This window comes from Tenebrio molitor, chromosome 3, assembly GCF_963966145.1.
Source record: "Tenebrio molitor chromosome 3, icTenMoli1.1, whole genome shotgun sequence".
NCBI classification, from domain to species: domain Eukaryota; kingdom Metazoa; phylum Arthropoda; class Insecta; order Coleoptera; family Tenebrionidae; genus Tenebrio; species Tenebrio molitor.
In genome coordinates, this window is record NC_091048.1 from 5,058,364 (window position 1) to 5,072,404 (window position 14,041).

A 14,041-nucleotide genomic window follows, 5' to 3' on the forward strand; every position below is an offset into this window, starting at 1 on the left:
TTATTTGAACGGTAATTACCAAGGATCTACCAATATCAGATTCTAAATCATAGCAACTACTGCCAGATAAATTTACTTGAAGATGAATAAACCGGGCCTGAATATATAAAACGAAGTCAGGTTATTTAGTTACACCATTTAATTAATAAAACAACGCAGGCTAACTGCAGAATGAAAATGAAACAAAATGTAAAGGGTTGCAATTTTACAATACCGTAGAGCTACCTAACTTTCTAGGAATTATTCATTAATATTTGGTAAGTGTAATTACAGCTTTCGGAAATTCCCACTGATTTATGACATACCAGTTATCGCTTCTTTACCCTGACGGAGCGGCCGGGCCCATCTTTGGATAGAAACAGGTAGACTGTAGGACGAAGATAGTAAAAGCATAGCTCTCGCGTTGAACTAGGATATTTGTCAACAAATTTAAAAATAATCATAAGCTTTGATGGATTAACTTTGGCAGCATGCTGTCGAAAATAAAGTAACGCACCTGTTTATCAAAAAAGAAACGAATTTTTTCAATGTTTTTACATTAAAAAAATCAAAAGTCCTACATTCAATGCGATTTTTTTTTAAACAATCAGAACACCAGGTACATCTATTTATTGTCTTTCGTTTGCAAAAAACCGCATTGAATTTGCTTGTGCCGTTTAGGAGATATTCCTTTAGAAAAAATACATTGTAATTTCCTATCTCCGAATACGAGAGGATGGCCCTTAACGGGAAGGATAATTAGAAAGATACCTGTACCTGTTTGCAAATAAAGTAGGGGTAGTTGAGAATATTCGGACAGCGTTTTACTAAAATCATTAGTTTCGTCCAACAATATTCAAGTGATCGCTGGAATAAACGCTACAATGGAGAAGATGCTTAGTAAACGTGGCAAGATTCTTGTAATTTTCGAAAATTTTAAATTCCCAAATATACGTATTAGTCCAGTCAACATAAACATAAAAAAGGGTCCGACCCACCATTACCTACTACCGGCGCAATCGTGCCCAGGTATTAACAACCACTTGGGTCGCCTCGGCGCAATCGTACCATCATGTTAAAACGGGCAACTCAGGTAATACCGGCGCAATCGTCCTATACCGCCCTCAGCGGGTTGTATTTTAAATTACAAGAATAAGGTGTAGTCAACTACTCATGAACTATAATAGTCGTTCCTATTTTTAAAAAGTAATTTTGGTTTATTCCGCGATAGAACTCGCCAATTTCATTTAATTTCCTTGTTAACAAAGTTCGAAGAAACTCTGATAAAATTCACTTCACTTTAATTCTCAATTTATCGTATTTTAAACAATCTTAATTTGTAGTCCTTGTTAAGAATTCCAGTATTCCCTGTTCGAATTCTTGAATTTTCCATTATCTCAGTGTGGTGAAACTCATATGCGATGAACTATTTTACGAAGAAACCGTTTAAAGGTACCAACGTTATGCAAATAAACCAGATTTTTATTAAACATGTTTCAGAGGACTCGTTACGGATAGTTCGAATTTTGTCAATTGACATCTTAAAGCTAAGATTAGTTAGAATCGTCCTTATTGCGACATTAATTTTTCAAATGGCCATGACACTGATTCAAATCTACTTCTGCTGCGTTCTGACTCTTATGGATTTTGTTAAATACAGCCTCATGTTTTTCGGAATGTTTTATGTAATAGCGGTATACATATAATTTTAGCGAAACCAAATCTTTTTTAAAATTATTTAGGGGATGCTCAGCATCACAACATTACTGCAAGATGGCGATATGGCTGAGGTCTGTTTACAAAACACGAAACCCTGGTCTCTGGATAGTGCTGGTAAAGAAACAATGGCAAAAATTAAAACCGAGTCGGCGTTTTGGACAGTTTTTGTGATTCTCAATTTAGGATTGGCACTAATAGCTGCAATTCTATTTGTTCTGCCTGTTACCCATGACGAAGATGTGTTTTTTGCAGTGTACTTCTTTGACAAATGTTTTTTTGAGTACGCTTCTCTTTTGAATTGGATTTATAGATCCACGTTTTTTATATTAGCTTTTACGATGGTGAATTGTTCCCATCTGTTTTTGTATGTTATACAACAAATGATCTTTCAAATGTATTTACTTGTGACACATCTTGCCAATCTCACTAACGTTGTTCAATATAACAGTGAAGATGACAGTTCTCTGCTTAAAAATGAACACTACCAAATGGAAGTTGAAAATAGAATTAAATTTTGTATCAAAAAACACGTGGATATAATAAGGTAAATATTTCTACAGCGGTGTAAACTACTGCAAAATTTGTTTCAGTGCCTCATCTGCAGGAGTAAAAAAACTTCGAAAATGGATTCCTCTCTTTGCTCTCAATGGAATTCTTTTATTTATATGCTGTATTTTCTATTGTTTCTTGGTAAGTTGCATTTATTCTGACATAAGTGTCTATAAGCAAAGATTATTTTAGAACGAAGACAATCCGAAAGGAAGATATTACAGAGTTGGTGCAATTTGTATTGTCGGCCTGACCACATTTTGTTCGTTAATATTTATAGGACAGAGAGTGGGAAATGAGGTAGATACATCTGTTATTTTGTTTATGAAAAATGTAGACATATTTGGTTGCAGTCAGACCTGTTACTTCGAATTAATACAGAAATACGGTGGACCAGTCTGAATCGAAAAAATTTAAATTTGTTAACGTGTTACGCCACTTTCGACCGCGGACTAGCTCAAGCCGAGAAGGTCGGGGTTCGGGGGGTGGGATCAATTAAATTTATACGTGTCCCTGGAGAACATTCAGCCTTTATTAAAAAAAACAAAAGAAAAAAAATGATTCTAAACAAAATGAAATGGAAGATAAAAAAAAAGAAAATGGAAACTTAAATTAAAGGTACATTAAGGCTGGTGGCCTGTGGAGACGTGAGTCCTTGAACAAAAACAACAAAAAAGAACACATAGAGAATGGGGCACACTCGTGAGCCAAAGGGGGGTGTCGTTCGCCACACCAGAAGATGTCGTTCGCCGCCACACGAAAGGATGTCGGAAGTTACCCCTTCAGACGGGGACTTACCTCACAGGGGTCGATGAATCCCGGCAGAGCTCCGCGATGGTCCAGTGCGCACTGTCCTCGAGGAGTCCCGGCGATGAAAATGACTCCGCTGCAGGCGTCAAACCTGAAATAAGAGGATAACCTCCGACCGAAAAAAATGGGCAACACAGTGAACGATACGACAGAAAAAGGCGGTCTGTTCGGGTTTTTTTTCTTCCTAGCTGCTGATAACCTCGTGGCTGATCCGCTTCCGCGTGTTCGGTCCTATCGAGTCCAGAGCACCACGTCCAAATCCGTCCACCGAAGGAAACGACGACGACACTCAGCCCGGGAACACTCCAGCACGGCTTGCACTATCAAGGTCGGGTTTCCAGGGAACGTGGGGTAGACTCGGAGGAGCAGCACACGGGTTGTCTCGGCAAAAACTAGTACCGATCACCCAAACAGGAATGCCCGGTGGCACCTTCCGGTACCTACCACGCAAGTGCCGCAGGTACTTGTCAAAAACGTCATCCCATTGGTCTTATGAAAACGGATGGCCCGAACGTCCACAGACATACCCAAAATGAGTGATGAAGTTTTACAACCGTATCAAACGATCATGTCAATAGTGATGAAAACACCGTTCACTCTTAAATTTTCAGAGAATCTCATTATTAATTACGCCGTAGGACTTAAGGTTAGTATCGTTCTGTTTATACATATATTTGTTTCACTAATTACCTTTTCAGATTGTTAAAGTGGTTTATACTGTGTTGTGTTTTCTCGTACAGATGAAAAATTTTCTGCGTTAAGACTATACTGTGCGGACAAGGTTCCTGTATATTTTTTATTTGTATTACAAAATAAATATTACCAAAAAAATGCAACTTTCAAATCTGGCTTAGGAATTACACAGAATACATTTCACCGTTTTAAATATCTATCCATCATAATTTGTTGTGCTAAATAGAGCTTCAGATATGTATGTGCAGTAGTGTAGTTCATTTCTCTAATCTGTTGATTTTGTTTTGGTTTTGGGATGAAACCTTTTGAAAATGGGTGCAGTGGAAGCAAATTATGAAAATTTATTTTTTTAAATTTTTACAAAAAGTGAAAAAATGAGGTTTATACCATCAGAATTTTTTTCTTTTGAGGAAAAATAATCCGATTTTCAAAGGACCATTTCATTCTCTCAATAGGCATTTCCTCAGCGAAATTTTTGTGGGTGTTTATAGATAAATATCTATAAGCTCTTCAAGTACGTTCGTCGTTTACATTGAATTACCGTTTTGAAACGTATACGTCAATTTGGGTGATAGAGTTCTTATGAATCTTATGATATTTATTTTTTACAACATCGATTATGAAAATGATATTTTCATCACTCAATTTAGTGAGGAAAGTAGGAGTTTGCATCACTAGTGAGGAAAATGGAGAAAGTAAACTCACTAGTGAGGAAAATTTATTTAACAATCTACTACCTACTTATTAATATAAAAAATTAAAACACTGTATTTGCATTAATTGAAACTCCAGATCCGGAAAATTCAAAAAATAGGGGAGTAAAATGATTATAAAGAAATTTAAAATTGAGACTCATTTTCATTAGCGATGTTGGAAATAATAGTATACACAATTCGTGATCAAAATGCGATTTTTCAACTCGCCATACTATCCTCACTCGCTGGCGCTCGAGAGTATATCATGTATTGCTCGTTGAAAAATCAGGCACTTTCATTACTTATAGTGTAATATACTATTGAATTATATTACATATCAACACGTTGCTATATTTTATTAAAAACTATTAAAATTTAAGCTTTGATCAAATTCGTAACTGACGAGAGTTCATGAGAATTCATTATTTCGTTTAATATACACTATATTTCGTTCCCATTAATAACGATTAACTCTTTGTGCTTTCTACGTACGTACATATTATCAAGGTGGTTTTCTATTCGTGGAATTTTGTTCAAGGTTTTACACATCCATTTGCATTTGAGAAAAATAATTTAGCACTGTTTAATGGTAAGATCGATCAAAAACACATTAGTAAAGTATTGATCCAGATATTTCCTACATAAGACAATGTATATTCATCGTTTGATTACTGTTTATCTAGCCAAAACGTATTTCTTAAAGTGCAAAATTCCTGTTTCTATTTCACGAATTTAATATCATCGATGATTAATCATACCACGTGTTATATTCGATGAGACAATATATAATGAATGAAATACAAAATTTTTCATTTATTTGTCGAACTGACAAATTTATTTCAATCAAAAATCGTAACGACGAAAGTAAACAAGATAATAATTTTTGTTTTGTTTTTTATTATCGCTGTGATAGCTATGCAACTAAGGACTTTACGCGTTTTGAATGGATCATTCATGATCACATGATACATGAATTATATTGTCATTAAAACATTTTATCGATTTTCTTGCCGACTTCAATTATTATAGTAACAATAAAAAGATCATGTTAACAGTTTGTAACGAGGAACAATCCATTTGCACATAGTGATTTGGATGACATCAACCTCACAAACTTTTAACCCGCAAATGTATGACCCGCGCATTTGGTTGCCACCGTGGGTTATCCCGACGGACGCGCCTGATCAACGTCAATTCCCGCTGTCTCACGAGCCAAAAGTTTTCCCTCGAAAACATTTCGGTGCTCAGGAATATACCATGGTATCTGCCCGAGGTTTTCCACATTGATGGCACTGATTTAACTGCCCAGGTTGCCCAAACTTGCTATCGCCCAGTTCCCTATACACTCGGCAATTGTATCTCGATCATCGGCTCTCACAAGCCTGATTTAGTGTCCCGACAAATAATTATTAACATGACTCTCAATCTCGTTTATGTCAAACAGCTTCGTTGGGGTCCAGCTGCCAAGCCTCACTGTCTTGCCTGTGCTAAAAATTACCCCCCAGTTGAGGACCCGTAAGAAGATAATTAATGAGACACATGTTTGGATGAAGCAAGTTGTTTTATTGTTGCCTTCCATTATTCTGCTTACGCTAGCTTCCTTAGTGTTCAAAAAATACGTGAAAAGGTAAACTTTCTTGGAAGTAACATTTATGACGAACATTTGCATTTATTACATCTTTCATCTGGGCATATTCATATATCATTTATGTAATTATTATTTAATACTATTTACTGTACAAATTACTATTTAATAAAAACTAAGTTCTAATTTATTCATCCTAAGAATTTTGTCGGAGGTTAAATAACAAGACCTAATTCTTTTTTTTCGGATAAATTTTTCAATTTTACGAAAACTTCTTTCTTTGACAATTTTATGAGTTGAATTTGGGCATTTTTATTCTGGTTAGGCCTGAGAGCTTTAGCTCGAGGGTTTAATCATTGAATAAAATGCCCAAATATCCACGAGTAAAATTGTCTAAAGCAAAAATAGAAGATTAATTCCAGAATACAAACTTTAACGTTAGGTAATTATTTATTTATAATAAAGTTATGAAAAACACAATTATTAAAAACAATTTGAGAATCTGAGTAGCATACAATTTTAATCACTTTTGACAGATGATAGAGTAATAGGACGTTTTTATCGCGATAAACATTTTTACTACAACAGTAACTCTAATCTTCGAAAAACATGTGCAAGTGGTTTATTTTATTTTTGACCTTTTACAATTTATTATTAATTATTTGAGTGTTATCTACCAATATGTGTTTATATTTATACTTATACATACATACATACATACATACATACACATAGTAAAAACATTTCAAATGAGAATTGTCAAACTCAAAGATCTGCCATAAATTACAAATACCTTAGGTCTTTTTCTTGGTAGTGCCAACATAACGAGAAGCCCCGAATTCACATCTATAAAACTCCGACAATACACAAATGCTGTTCAAAAATCAAAAAACCATTGTGGTGCAAATAACATACATTTTTCATGACATGTCCTATTACTTACCACACTGACAGATAAGTCATTTGCACCACAATGGTTTTTTGATTTTTTTAACAGCGTTTACTCGTACCTATTTGTAAAAATTTTTCTGAGGACAGTACTTTGCTAAGAGAATCTACATATGTTCGTGAGATTTGAAGTCTCATTAGAAGAATTACAAAATGCCTTCAGTTATTTATCAAAAAAGAACACATTTTTGAAAAGTGCCATTAAACATTTTTCCGTATATAATAATAGCTCACAATGGCCTTTCTGCGAGGTGTCCAGTCAAAAAGCTTCAATACTTAACATTTTTATGCGAACAGTTGCAACAAAATTCTAATCATGGGAAAGCTTGTTCAAAAGAGAGAATTTTTCATCTGTATAAAAAAACATACTAAGGAATACACCAACTTGACAATCTGAAAAAGATATTACTTTGAAAAAGAAAATTGCCGAAATAGCCGGAACAGAACGTACCTTTACCCCAAATTCATAATTGATGACGACATCCTCCGAGAATTTAATCCTGTATGGCTCTTTACCAACCAAAGTCATAATCATTAGTAAAGTTAAATTTTTTCGGTTTAGGCTGGTCCACTCAATATTTGTGTTAATACGTGCTAGCACATCTGACTGCAATGAAAAAATGTAAATCACAATAACTGACCAATGACAGTACCTTATTTTCCACTGACTGTCCTGTAAATACTATACAGCAAAATGTAGTTAGAGCAACTAGACCGATAGCACCGGCCCTGAGATATCTTTCCCACAAATCGTTTTCATCCTACAAGATGCATTTGCTATAAATGGTCTCTATTAATATGGAAAGACTTAACCAAAAAGAAGTATAAGGTACAGCTGAGAAAAAAGGGAATTACAACAATGGCAAATATGGGAATCCACTTTCGAAATTTTGTTAAAGCGTTAGAAGCGGCACTGCAACACATTTTATGATAGAAGAAAACCCTACTATGATACCTACTTAATTATTTCAATGTGTCTTTTAATGCAAAATTTTATTCGATGTTCCACTTCCGTCTGGTAGTGTTGGTTTCTAAGTAAAAAGCCGTCATCACAGTTGGTATACTCAACCACGGTGGTAATATGATCAATATGTTTAACAAGCAAGTACACTTGGAACTTTATATGTTCTATAGTGTACACAAGGATGTTCAGTCCATTTATCATTGCATATGCTAAAATAACAAACGTTGACCTATAAATCAAGTTAAGAACAACGGTGTAATCAGGAAACCATCTGTCAAAGATATGTAGAGGAAAAAATACGTCTTCATCATTGGGAACTGGTACAACAAACAAAATTAGGGGTATCAACGATAAAATCGTGTTTCCAATTATAAAATAAGAGTACAACATTGATTCGGTTTTAATTTCTGTAAGAATTTCATAACCAGCACTGTCCAAGGCCCAGAGTTTGAAATCTGTTAAGGCACTCAAAGCAATTTCGCCACACAAGAGAACAGCTGCGATATTGAGCATTGCCTGAAAAAGAAAACACTTTCTATTTTGTAAATAATGATGGTAAAGGATTACATAAATCATCCCGAAAAATAGTGGACTATATTTAACAATATCCGTGAAACTAAAAATGCAGACGAAGAAATAAAACTCTATGGCAGTTAAAACAAATTGAAAGATTAATGTGACGGAAAGAAGGATTTTCGTGAATTTTAACTTCAATATATCAATCGCCATAATTCGGATTATCCATAGAGAGTCATCTGAAATATAACTCATAAAATGCCCAAATATTTGAATAACTGCTATACCTCGAAGTGGTGCTTTCGTGGAGAAATCCATTGAGGTCGATTTTTGAAAACTGAATGAATAAATAATGAAGAAAAGTTAAAGACCTTATCGTATAATACATTAAGGGCCAGTTTATAGAAAGATAATTAAATATTTACCTAATCGAATTAAATTTTAATGCGCGATTAACACATGAATCCGAAACTTCGATTGGTTCAATCTGATCACGTGTTCAGTTAATCCCGCATTTGATGACGATTAATTTAATTTCGCTTCTGTAAACTGGCCCTAAAAGTTTTAACAAAATTGTTAATTCTAAATGTTTGAGACTTTATCTGTATGTGTTAAAATGTGAGAACAAAATAAAAGATTGATAATTGTAAAAAGAATGAGAAAACTGAAAAACCGTAACGGAGTAAAACTTAAAATTACTTCTCAAAGGCAGAGGTTAATTTGAAGAAAATATTTAGAATGAGCTGCTACCACCACTACACTTTATCACTGCTCGACTTAGAACACCATCGCTTATTTAGGTAAAAGTATTTTATGTTAATATTAAAGACACGTAATTCAAAGCTTTTAAAGATAAAAGTTGATCTCCTATATGCGTGCAGACGCGATTGAGTACATTAGTAATGCACACATTAACACTAATTAATATTTCATTTCTCACTTTTTAGTAAAGAAAAATTTAACGATCCAGATAATATAGAATTCTATTTGATATCTTCCCAAACTTAAATCTTTCATGATGTCCATGGTTAAATGTAGGAGCGTGGAAAATATTATTATTTGTTATTTAAAATTTTTATATTTTGCTTATTCTATGCTTTTCAACGCTGCCATTATGATCTCAAGATTAAACCTAAGTTATGTTGTAGTACGTAAGTTGCAATCATAAAATGATTATTAAATTGTAGAAATACTTTAGATTTTAAAACTTCAAGTTGCACAATTTTATTTTTATCAACACGTAGATTTTTATCATTACATATTTTGTTAATATTCAACAGCGAAATACGTAATTATTGTATAGTGCGATCAACAATTATTTCCATCAAAGAAGGCTTTGACATTTTGGCCGTATGTCGAAAGATGTCTGGAATTATTGGACGTATTTCTGGTTGCATATACCTGTTTCAATTTAAATTTGGAAATTTTTGCCGAAACTCGGCCAGCGCTGTATGTCCATTCTTCGTTATTGAAAACACCATTACGAAAGTAAGATGAATCTTTTATGTTCTGAAGTGAAAACCATTTTTGCGTTAAAATTTTATTCATAAAGTCCATTTTTTAATTATAGTCCGATGTATCAATTAAAAAGCAGAACAACTGTTATATTGCTATCTCTTTTCAACATAATGTAAAACAAGCTATTGAATTCTTGTACGTATTATATTAAGCGCGTCGCACTATGCATCTCGCATGTGCAATTAGAGCAAGACGCGAGCTATACGTTTATTATACATTAGCGACGTCAAATTTTTAGGTTACGTTTTAACCACATTATTTGTGATAGTTTTGTTCAATTTTGCTTGAAATGACCACCGTATGATGCCAACGAAAAGCTACGCGGCTAGTGGACAGATTCATTTGCAGAATTTGTAATTGCAAAAATAATATTATTGGAATTCCGCGGAAACTTACAAGACTGGAAGTTAACGTGTAAGGAGGTAAGCTAATTCACGGCATTGACGAAACAAAATCTAAATAGGAAGAAAGAAAAACAATCTAAACGTGGTTGTTTAGTGCTGTTTTCAAAAATTTTTAATATATCTTACCTATTACTTGATAAATAGTTATGAAAAGAGTTCTGAAGGGAGCGGTTTTTTGAAAGACAAAATGAAAACGGAGAAATGAATTTGCAGAAAAACCAAGAAAGCACGAAAGAACACAACTCAAAATCTCAAAAATTGACATTTGGAATGATATCTGTCTCATGTTGCCTAAATAAATTTTCAAATATTGGTAGCATCATGCACTGCTGTCAAATGTCAAAAGCAGACGCAGGTCATGTCGACTTCTTGACTCAGACTAACCTCATCTGACTATAATTAAAAAATGGACTATAGTGACAGTTTATTAGCTGAGTTAGTAAAGATACGTAAAATCTGACACTGTCAAAGTCCTAGCCTCCCCTTATCTAAGTAATTGTTGATCGCACCGTATAAGATACAACAATGAAAAAATGTACAGTTAAAAATATTCTAATACCAAAACAGGAATATAGAAGAGGAAATAGGAAATGTGAAGAAACAGAAATTCTGAAAATTCCTTCATCTGTGTCACAGATTTTCATATTCATAATGACACAAATTCTTCCGTGCACCTCATTATAAAAAGAATATTGTGTTTGAATATTTTCAGTTTATTACGTGGGAATGTAACAGAGGGACTCTCCATGAATTTTATTACTGATTATAAGTTATTCCAGGTACTGTTAACAATAACTGTTCATAATTATTCCATTTGAAATTGTTATTAATGCTCCTCTTTTTGTGACTGTCAATTGATCTTCGTTCGCCATTTATATTTTGATAGGCTTCCTTAAACATACAGGGTGTAACAGAAAAAAGTGCATTTATTTTTACTGGTAATAGTACTCATCAATTACAACAAATTTTCTAAATAAAGTTTCTTGGAATTTGCAAAATTGAATTGCCATTTGTCGCCCGTTTATTTTGACGTGCCGTTCACGATGAATGCAATTTTATAAATCTGAACACTCTTTTAAACAGGAACCGCAAAAATTGAATGTTTTTATTCTCTTCGTATTGCATTTGACTAATAAAATGGTATCACTTTTGTTTGTTTTTTTTTATTACTGCTGTTTGTTGTATTTCATTATTAAATGTAATTAGATTAAAATCGTTCCATAGGCGGGTAAGCAAATCTTTAGTAAATTTAGATTACTTTTTAAAACCCTTCAGAATTTGTTTTCGAAAAAAAAAATATTTAGAAAAGTAGTTGCAGCGAGTGTCCTATTACCAGTTAAAATAAATGCACTTTTTTCTGTTACACCCTGTATTTTGTACATATTGCTCTCATATTTTTCTTGTAGATTATTTGTTGCTCCAGAATCGTTCATTAATATATTTGTAGCCAAGTTTACTTGTCTTGCACCACTACCTCGTCCTTTTCTCATATTTCTTCGTGTACCTCTTCTTTCCTTTTTACTGACGCGAAGATCCCCGTCTTGAATTGTCTTAACCACGTCTTGTTTTGGTGTAAGTCCATTTTAACCCAGGTGTCCAAGTTCCGCCAATAAGTTATTAAATCTCAAAAATAGAGATTGTTGAATGTCGTCTGTTGCTGAACATTTTTAAATGATGGATGCGCCGAGATAACAATGTAATCAGAATACATTTTAATTTAATTTTTTGTTTCCGTTAAAAGCAGATTGTTTCAGTATCGGATTTTAAACAATCATACTAATACAGGAACAAAAATCAAGAAAAATCTTGAAAATTATTTTTTCTATAATTGATTCAAAAAATTGAAATTCACGCATAGTTATCTGTGCATGAAGTGGGTCATTTTCCTACGTGTCTTTTTTTACATTGTTAGTAAGATCGAAACCATAGAAACCATACAAAACAGTGTGTGAAATGCAATTTCACGCATACGACTATTTCTGTTTTTCATTTCACGCACTGTTTTTTATTAGTTACCTAGCAACATGGTCACTGCATTGAAACTTCAGAGTTCCTTCAAAAATTTGAATTTTTAATTTCAATTTTTTGAATCAATTATAGAAAAAATATTGTTTATATTTCGTGCGCGAAGATGTTTTTGTGCATTCAAAGGCTTATACTGCCTCGACCTTCGTCTCGGCGTAAAAGACCTTTTCATGCACAAAAAACACTCTCTTCGCGTAATGTAATGAATACATTTAAATTTTTTGGTAGGGCGTGAAGAAAAGAAAATTTTTCCATTGAACTTTTTCACTATCTTTTTCAGTTTTCGAAATATACTGGTACTTAAGAGAAAAACGAAAAGGACTGAAATTTCAGGAGGTAATTTCAACTTTTAAATGCATCTTAGCAGTCATCTTTGTGTAAGGATTTATAATTTGATATCAACTACACAGTAGGGAGGGGTAGAGCAAGGGATACTTCCTTGGAAGTAACATTTATAACGAATTGCATTTGTATTTATTACATTTGTGTGTTTCATAAATAATGTATCTAATTATTATTTAAATTTATATATTAATTAAATAACTCGGCATAGCCTTTCTGTAAGGTGTGTTAAAAATCTTCATTAGGTACGTTTTTATCCGAACCGTTGCAAAATAATTCAGGTCATGAGAAAGCTTATTCAAAAGAAAGAATTTTTTATCTGTACGAAAAAACATACTAAGGAATAAACCAACTTGACAATCTGAAAAATATCTTACTTTGAAAAAGAGAATTACCAGCATAGAACTAACTTTCACTCCAAATTCATAATTAACGACAATATTCTCTGAAAATTTAATTTTATATGGTTCTTTACCAACCAAAGTCATAATCATTACTAACACTAGGAATATTTTTGAAATCTGTTTAAATAAGAGGATTAAAAACATTATAATATAGTACATAAAAAAATGTTAAAAAAAAGGTTGATAAATGTAAAAAATCACCAGAAATATGAAAAACCGTAACGGAGTAAAAGTTCAAATTACTTTTCTAAGATAGAGCTGCTACCACCACTGCACTTTATCACTGCTCAACGAAGAACATTATCAGATATCACCTGCTTAGGTAGAACTACTCTATATAAATATCATAGACATAAAATTCAAAGCTTTTTAACATAAAAATTGATCTTCTACTTCCGTGCAGACGCACTTCAGTAAATTTATAATGCACACATTAACCCTAATTACTATTCAATTGACTCATTTTACTAAAGAAGAACCTAACGATCCACATACAGGGTGTATTATGAAAAACCTTTGGTGCTATAACTTCCTTATTTTTTATCCGATTTTAATAAATGATATGTCAAACAAAATCGTTTTAAATGGGCTACAATTTGAATTGATCCAATATTTGTTCTTGAGTTCTGTTTTTGACAAATAATAGTCAACTTTTTTTTGTCAAATGGCACTATTAACTTTTTTGTTCAGTTTTATAGAGATTTTTATTTTAAATATGAAAATGTAAACAACCATGCTCATGCATAGAAGCAAAAAGAAGAAATTAAAAAACGATGTATTTTTTTTAAATTAAGCAGTCACATTAAACAGTAATAAAAGTGCATTCTAATTTTGCAAAGTGACTAAGAGAGCTATGGACATTCAAGACAATGTCTATTTGACTCCGGCCA

At 33.1% G+C, this 14,041-nt stretch overlaps 1 protein-coding gene and 1 long non-coding RNA gene across 6 annotated transcripts in view; both read right to left on the reverse strand.

The window, feature by feature from the left end:
• LOC138125606 (uncharacterized) overlaps nucleotides 1–14,041 on the reverse strand; it is a 196,000-nt gene that overhangs the window by 148,675 nt on the left and 33,284 nt on the right. The gene's annotated exons all lie outside the window — the stretch shown is intronic.
• On the reverse strand, nucleotides 6,462–9,349 carry LOC138127388 (uncharacterized). Of its 5 annotated transcripts, none has more exons than XR_011158213.1 (5): nucleotides 8,746–9,349; nucleotides 7,938–8,697; nucleotides 7,632–7,891; nucleotides 7,430–7,585; nucleotides 6,462–7,371 (listed from the first exon to the last, which is right to left on the reverse strand). It is a non-coding gene; the product is annotated as an uncharacterized lncRNA (long non-coding RNA). The 5 variants fall into 5 exon arrangements; XR_011158214.1 differs by having other exon boundaries at nucleotides 7,938–8,458; nucleotides 8,510–9,349; XR_011158216.1 differs by having other exon boundaries at nucleotides 7,632–7,739; nucleotides 7,792–7,891; nucleotides 7,938–9,349.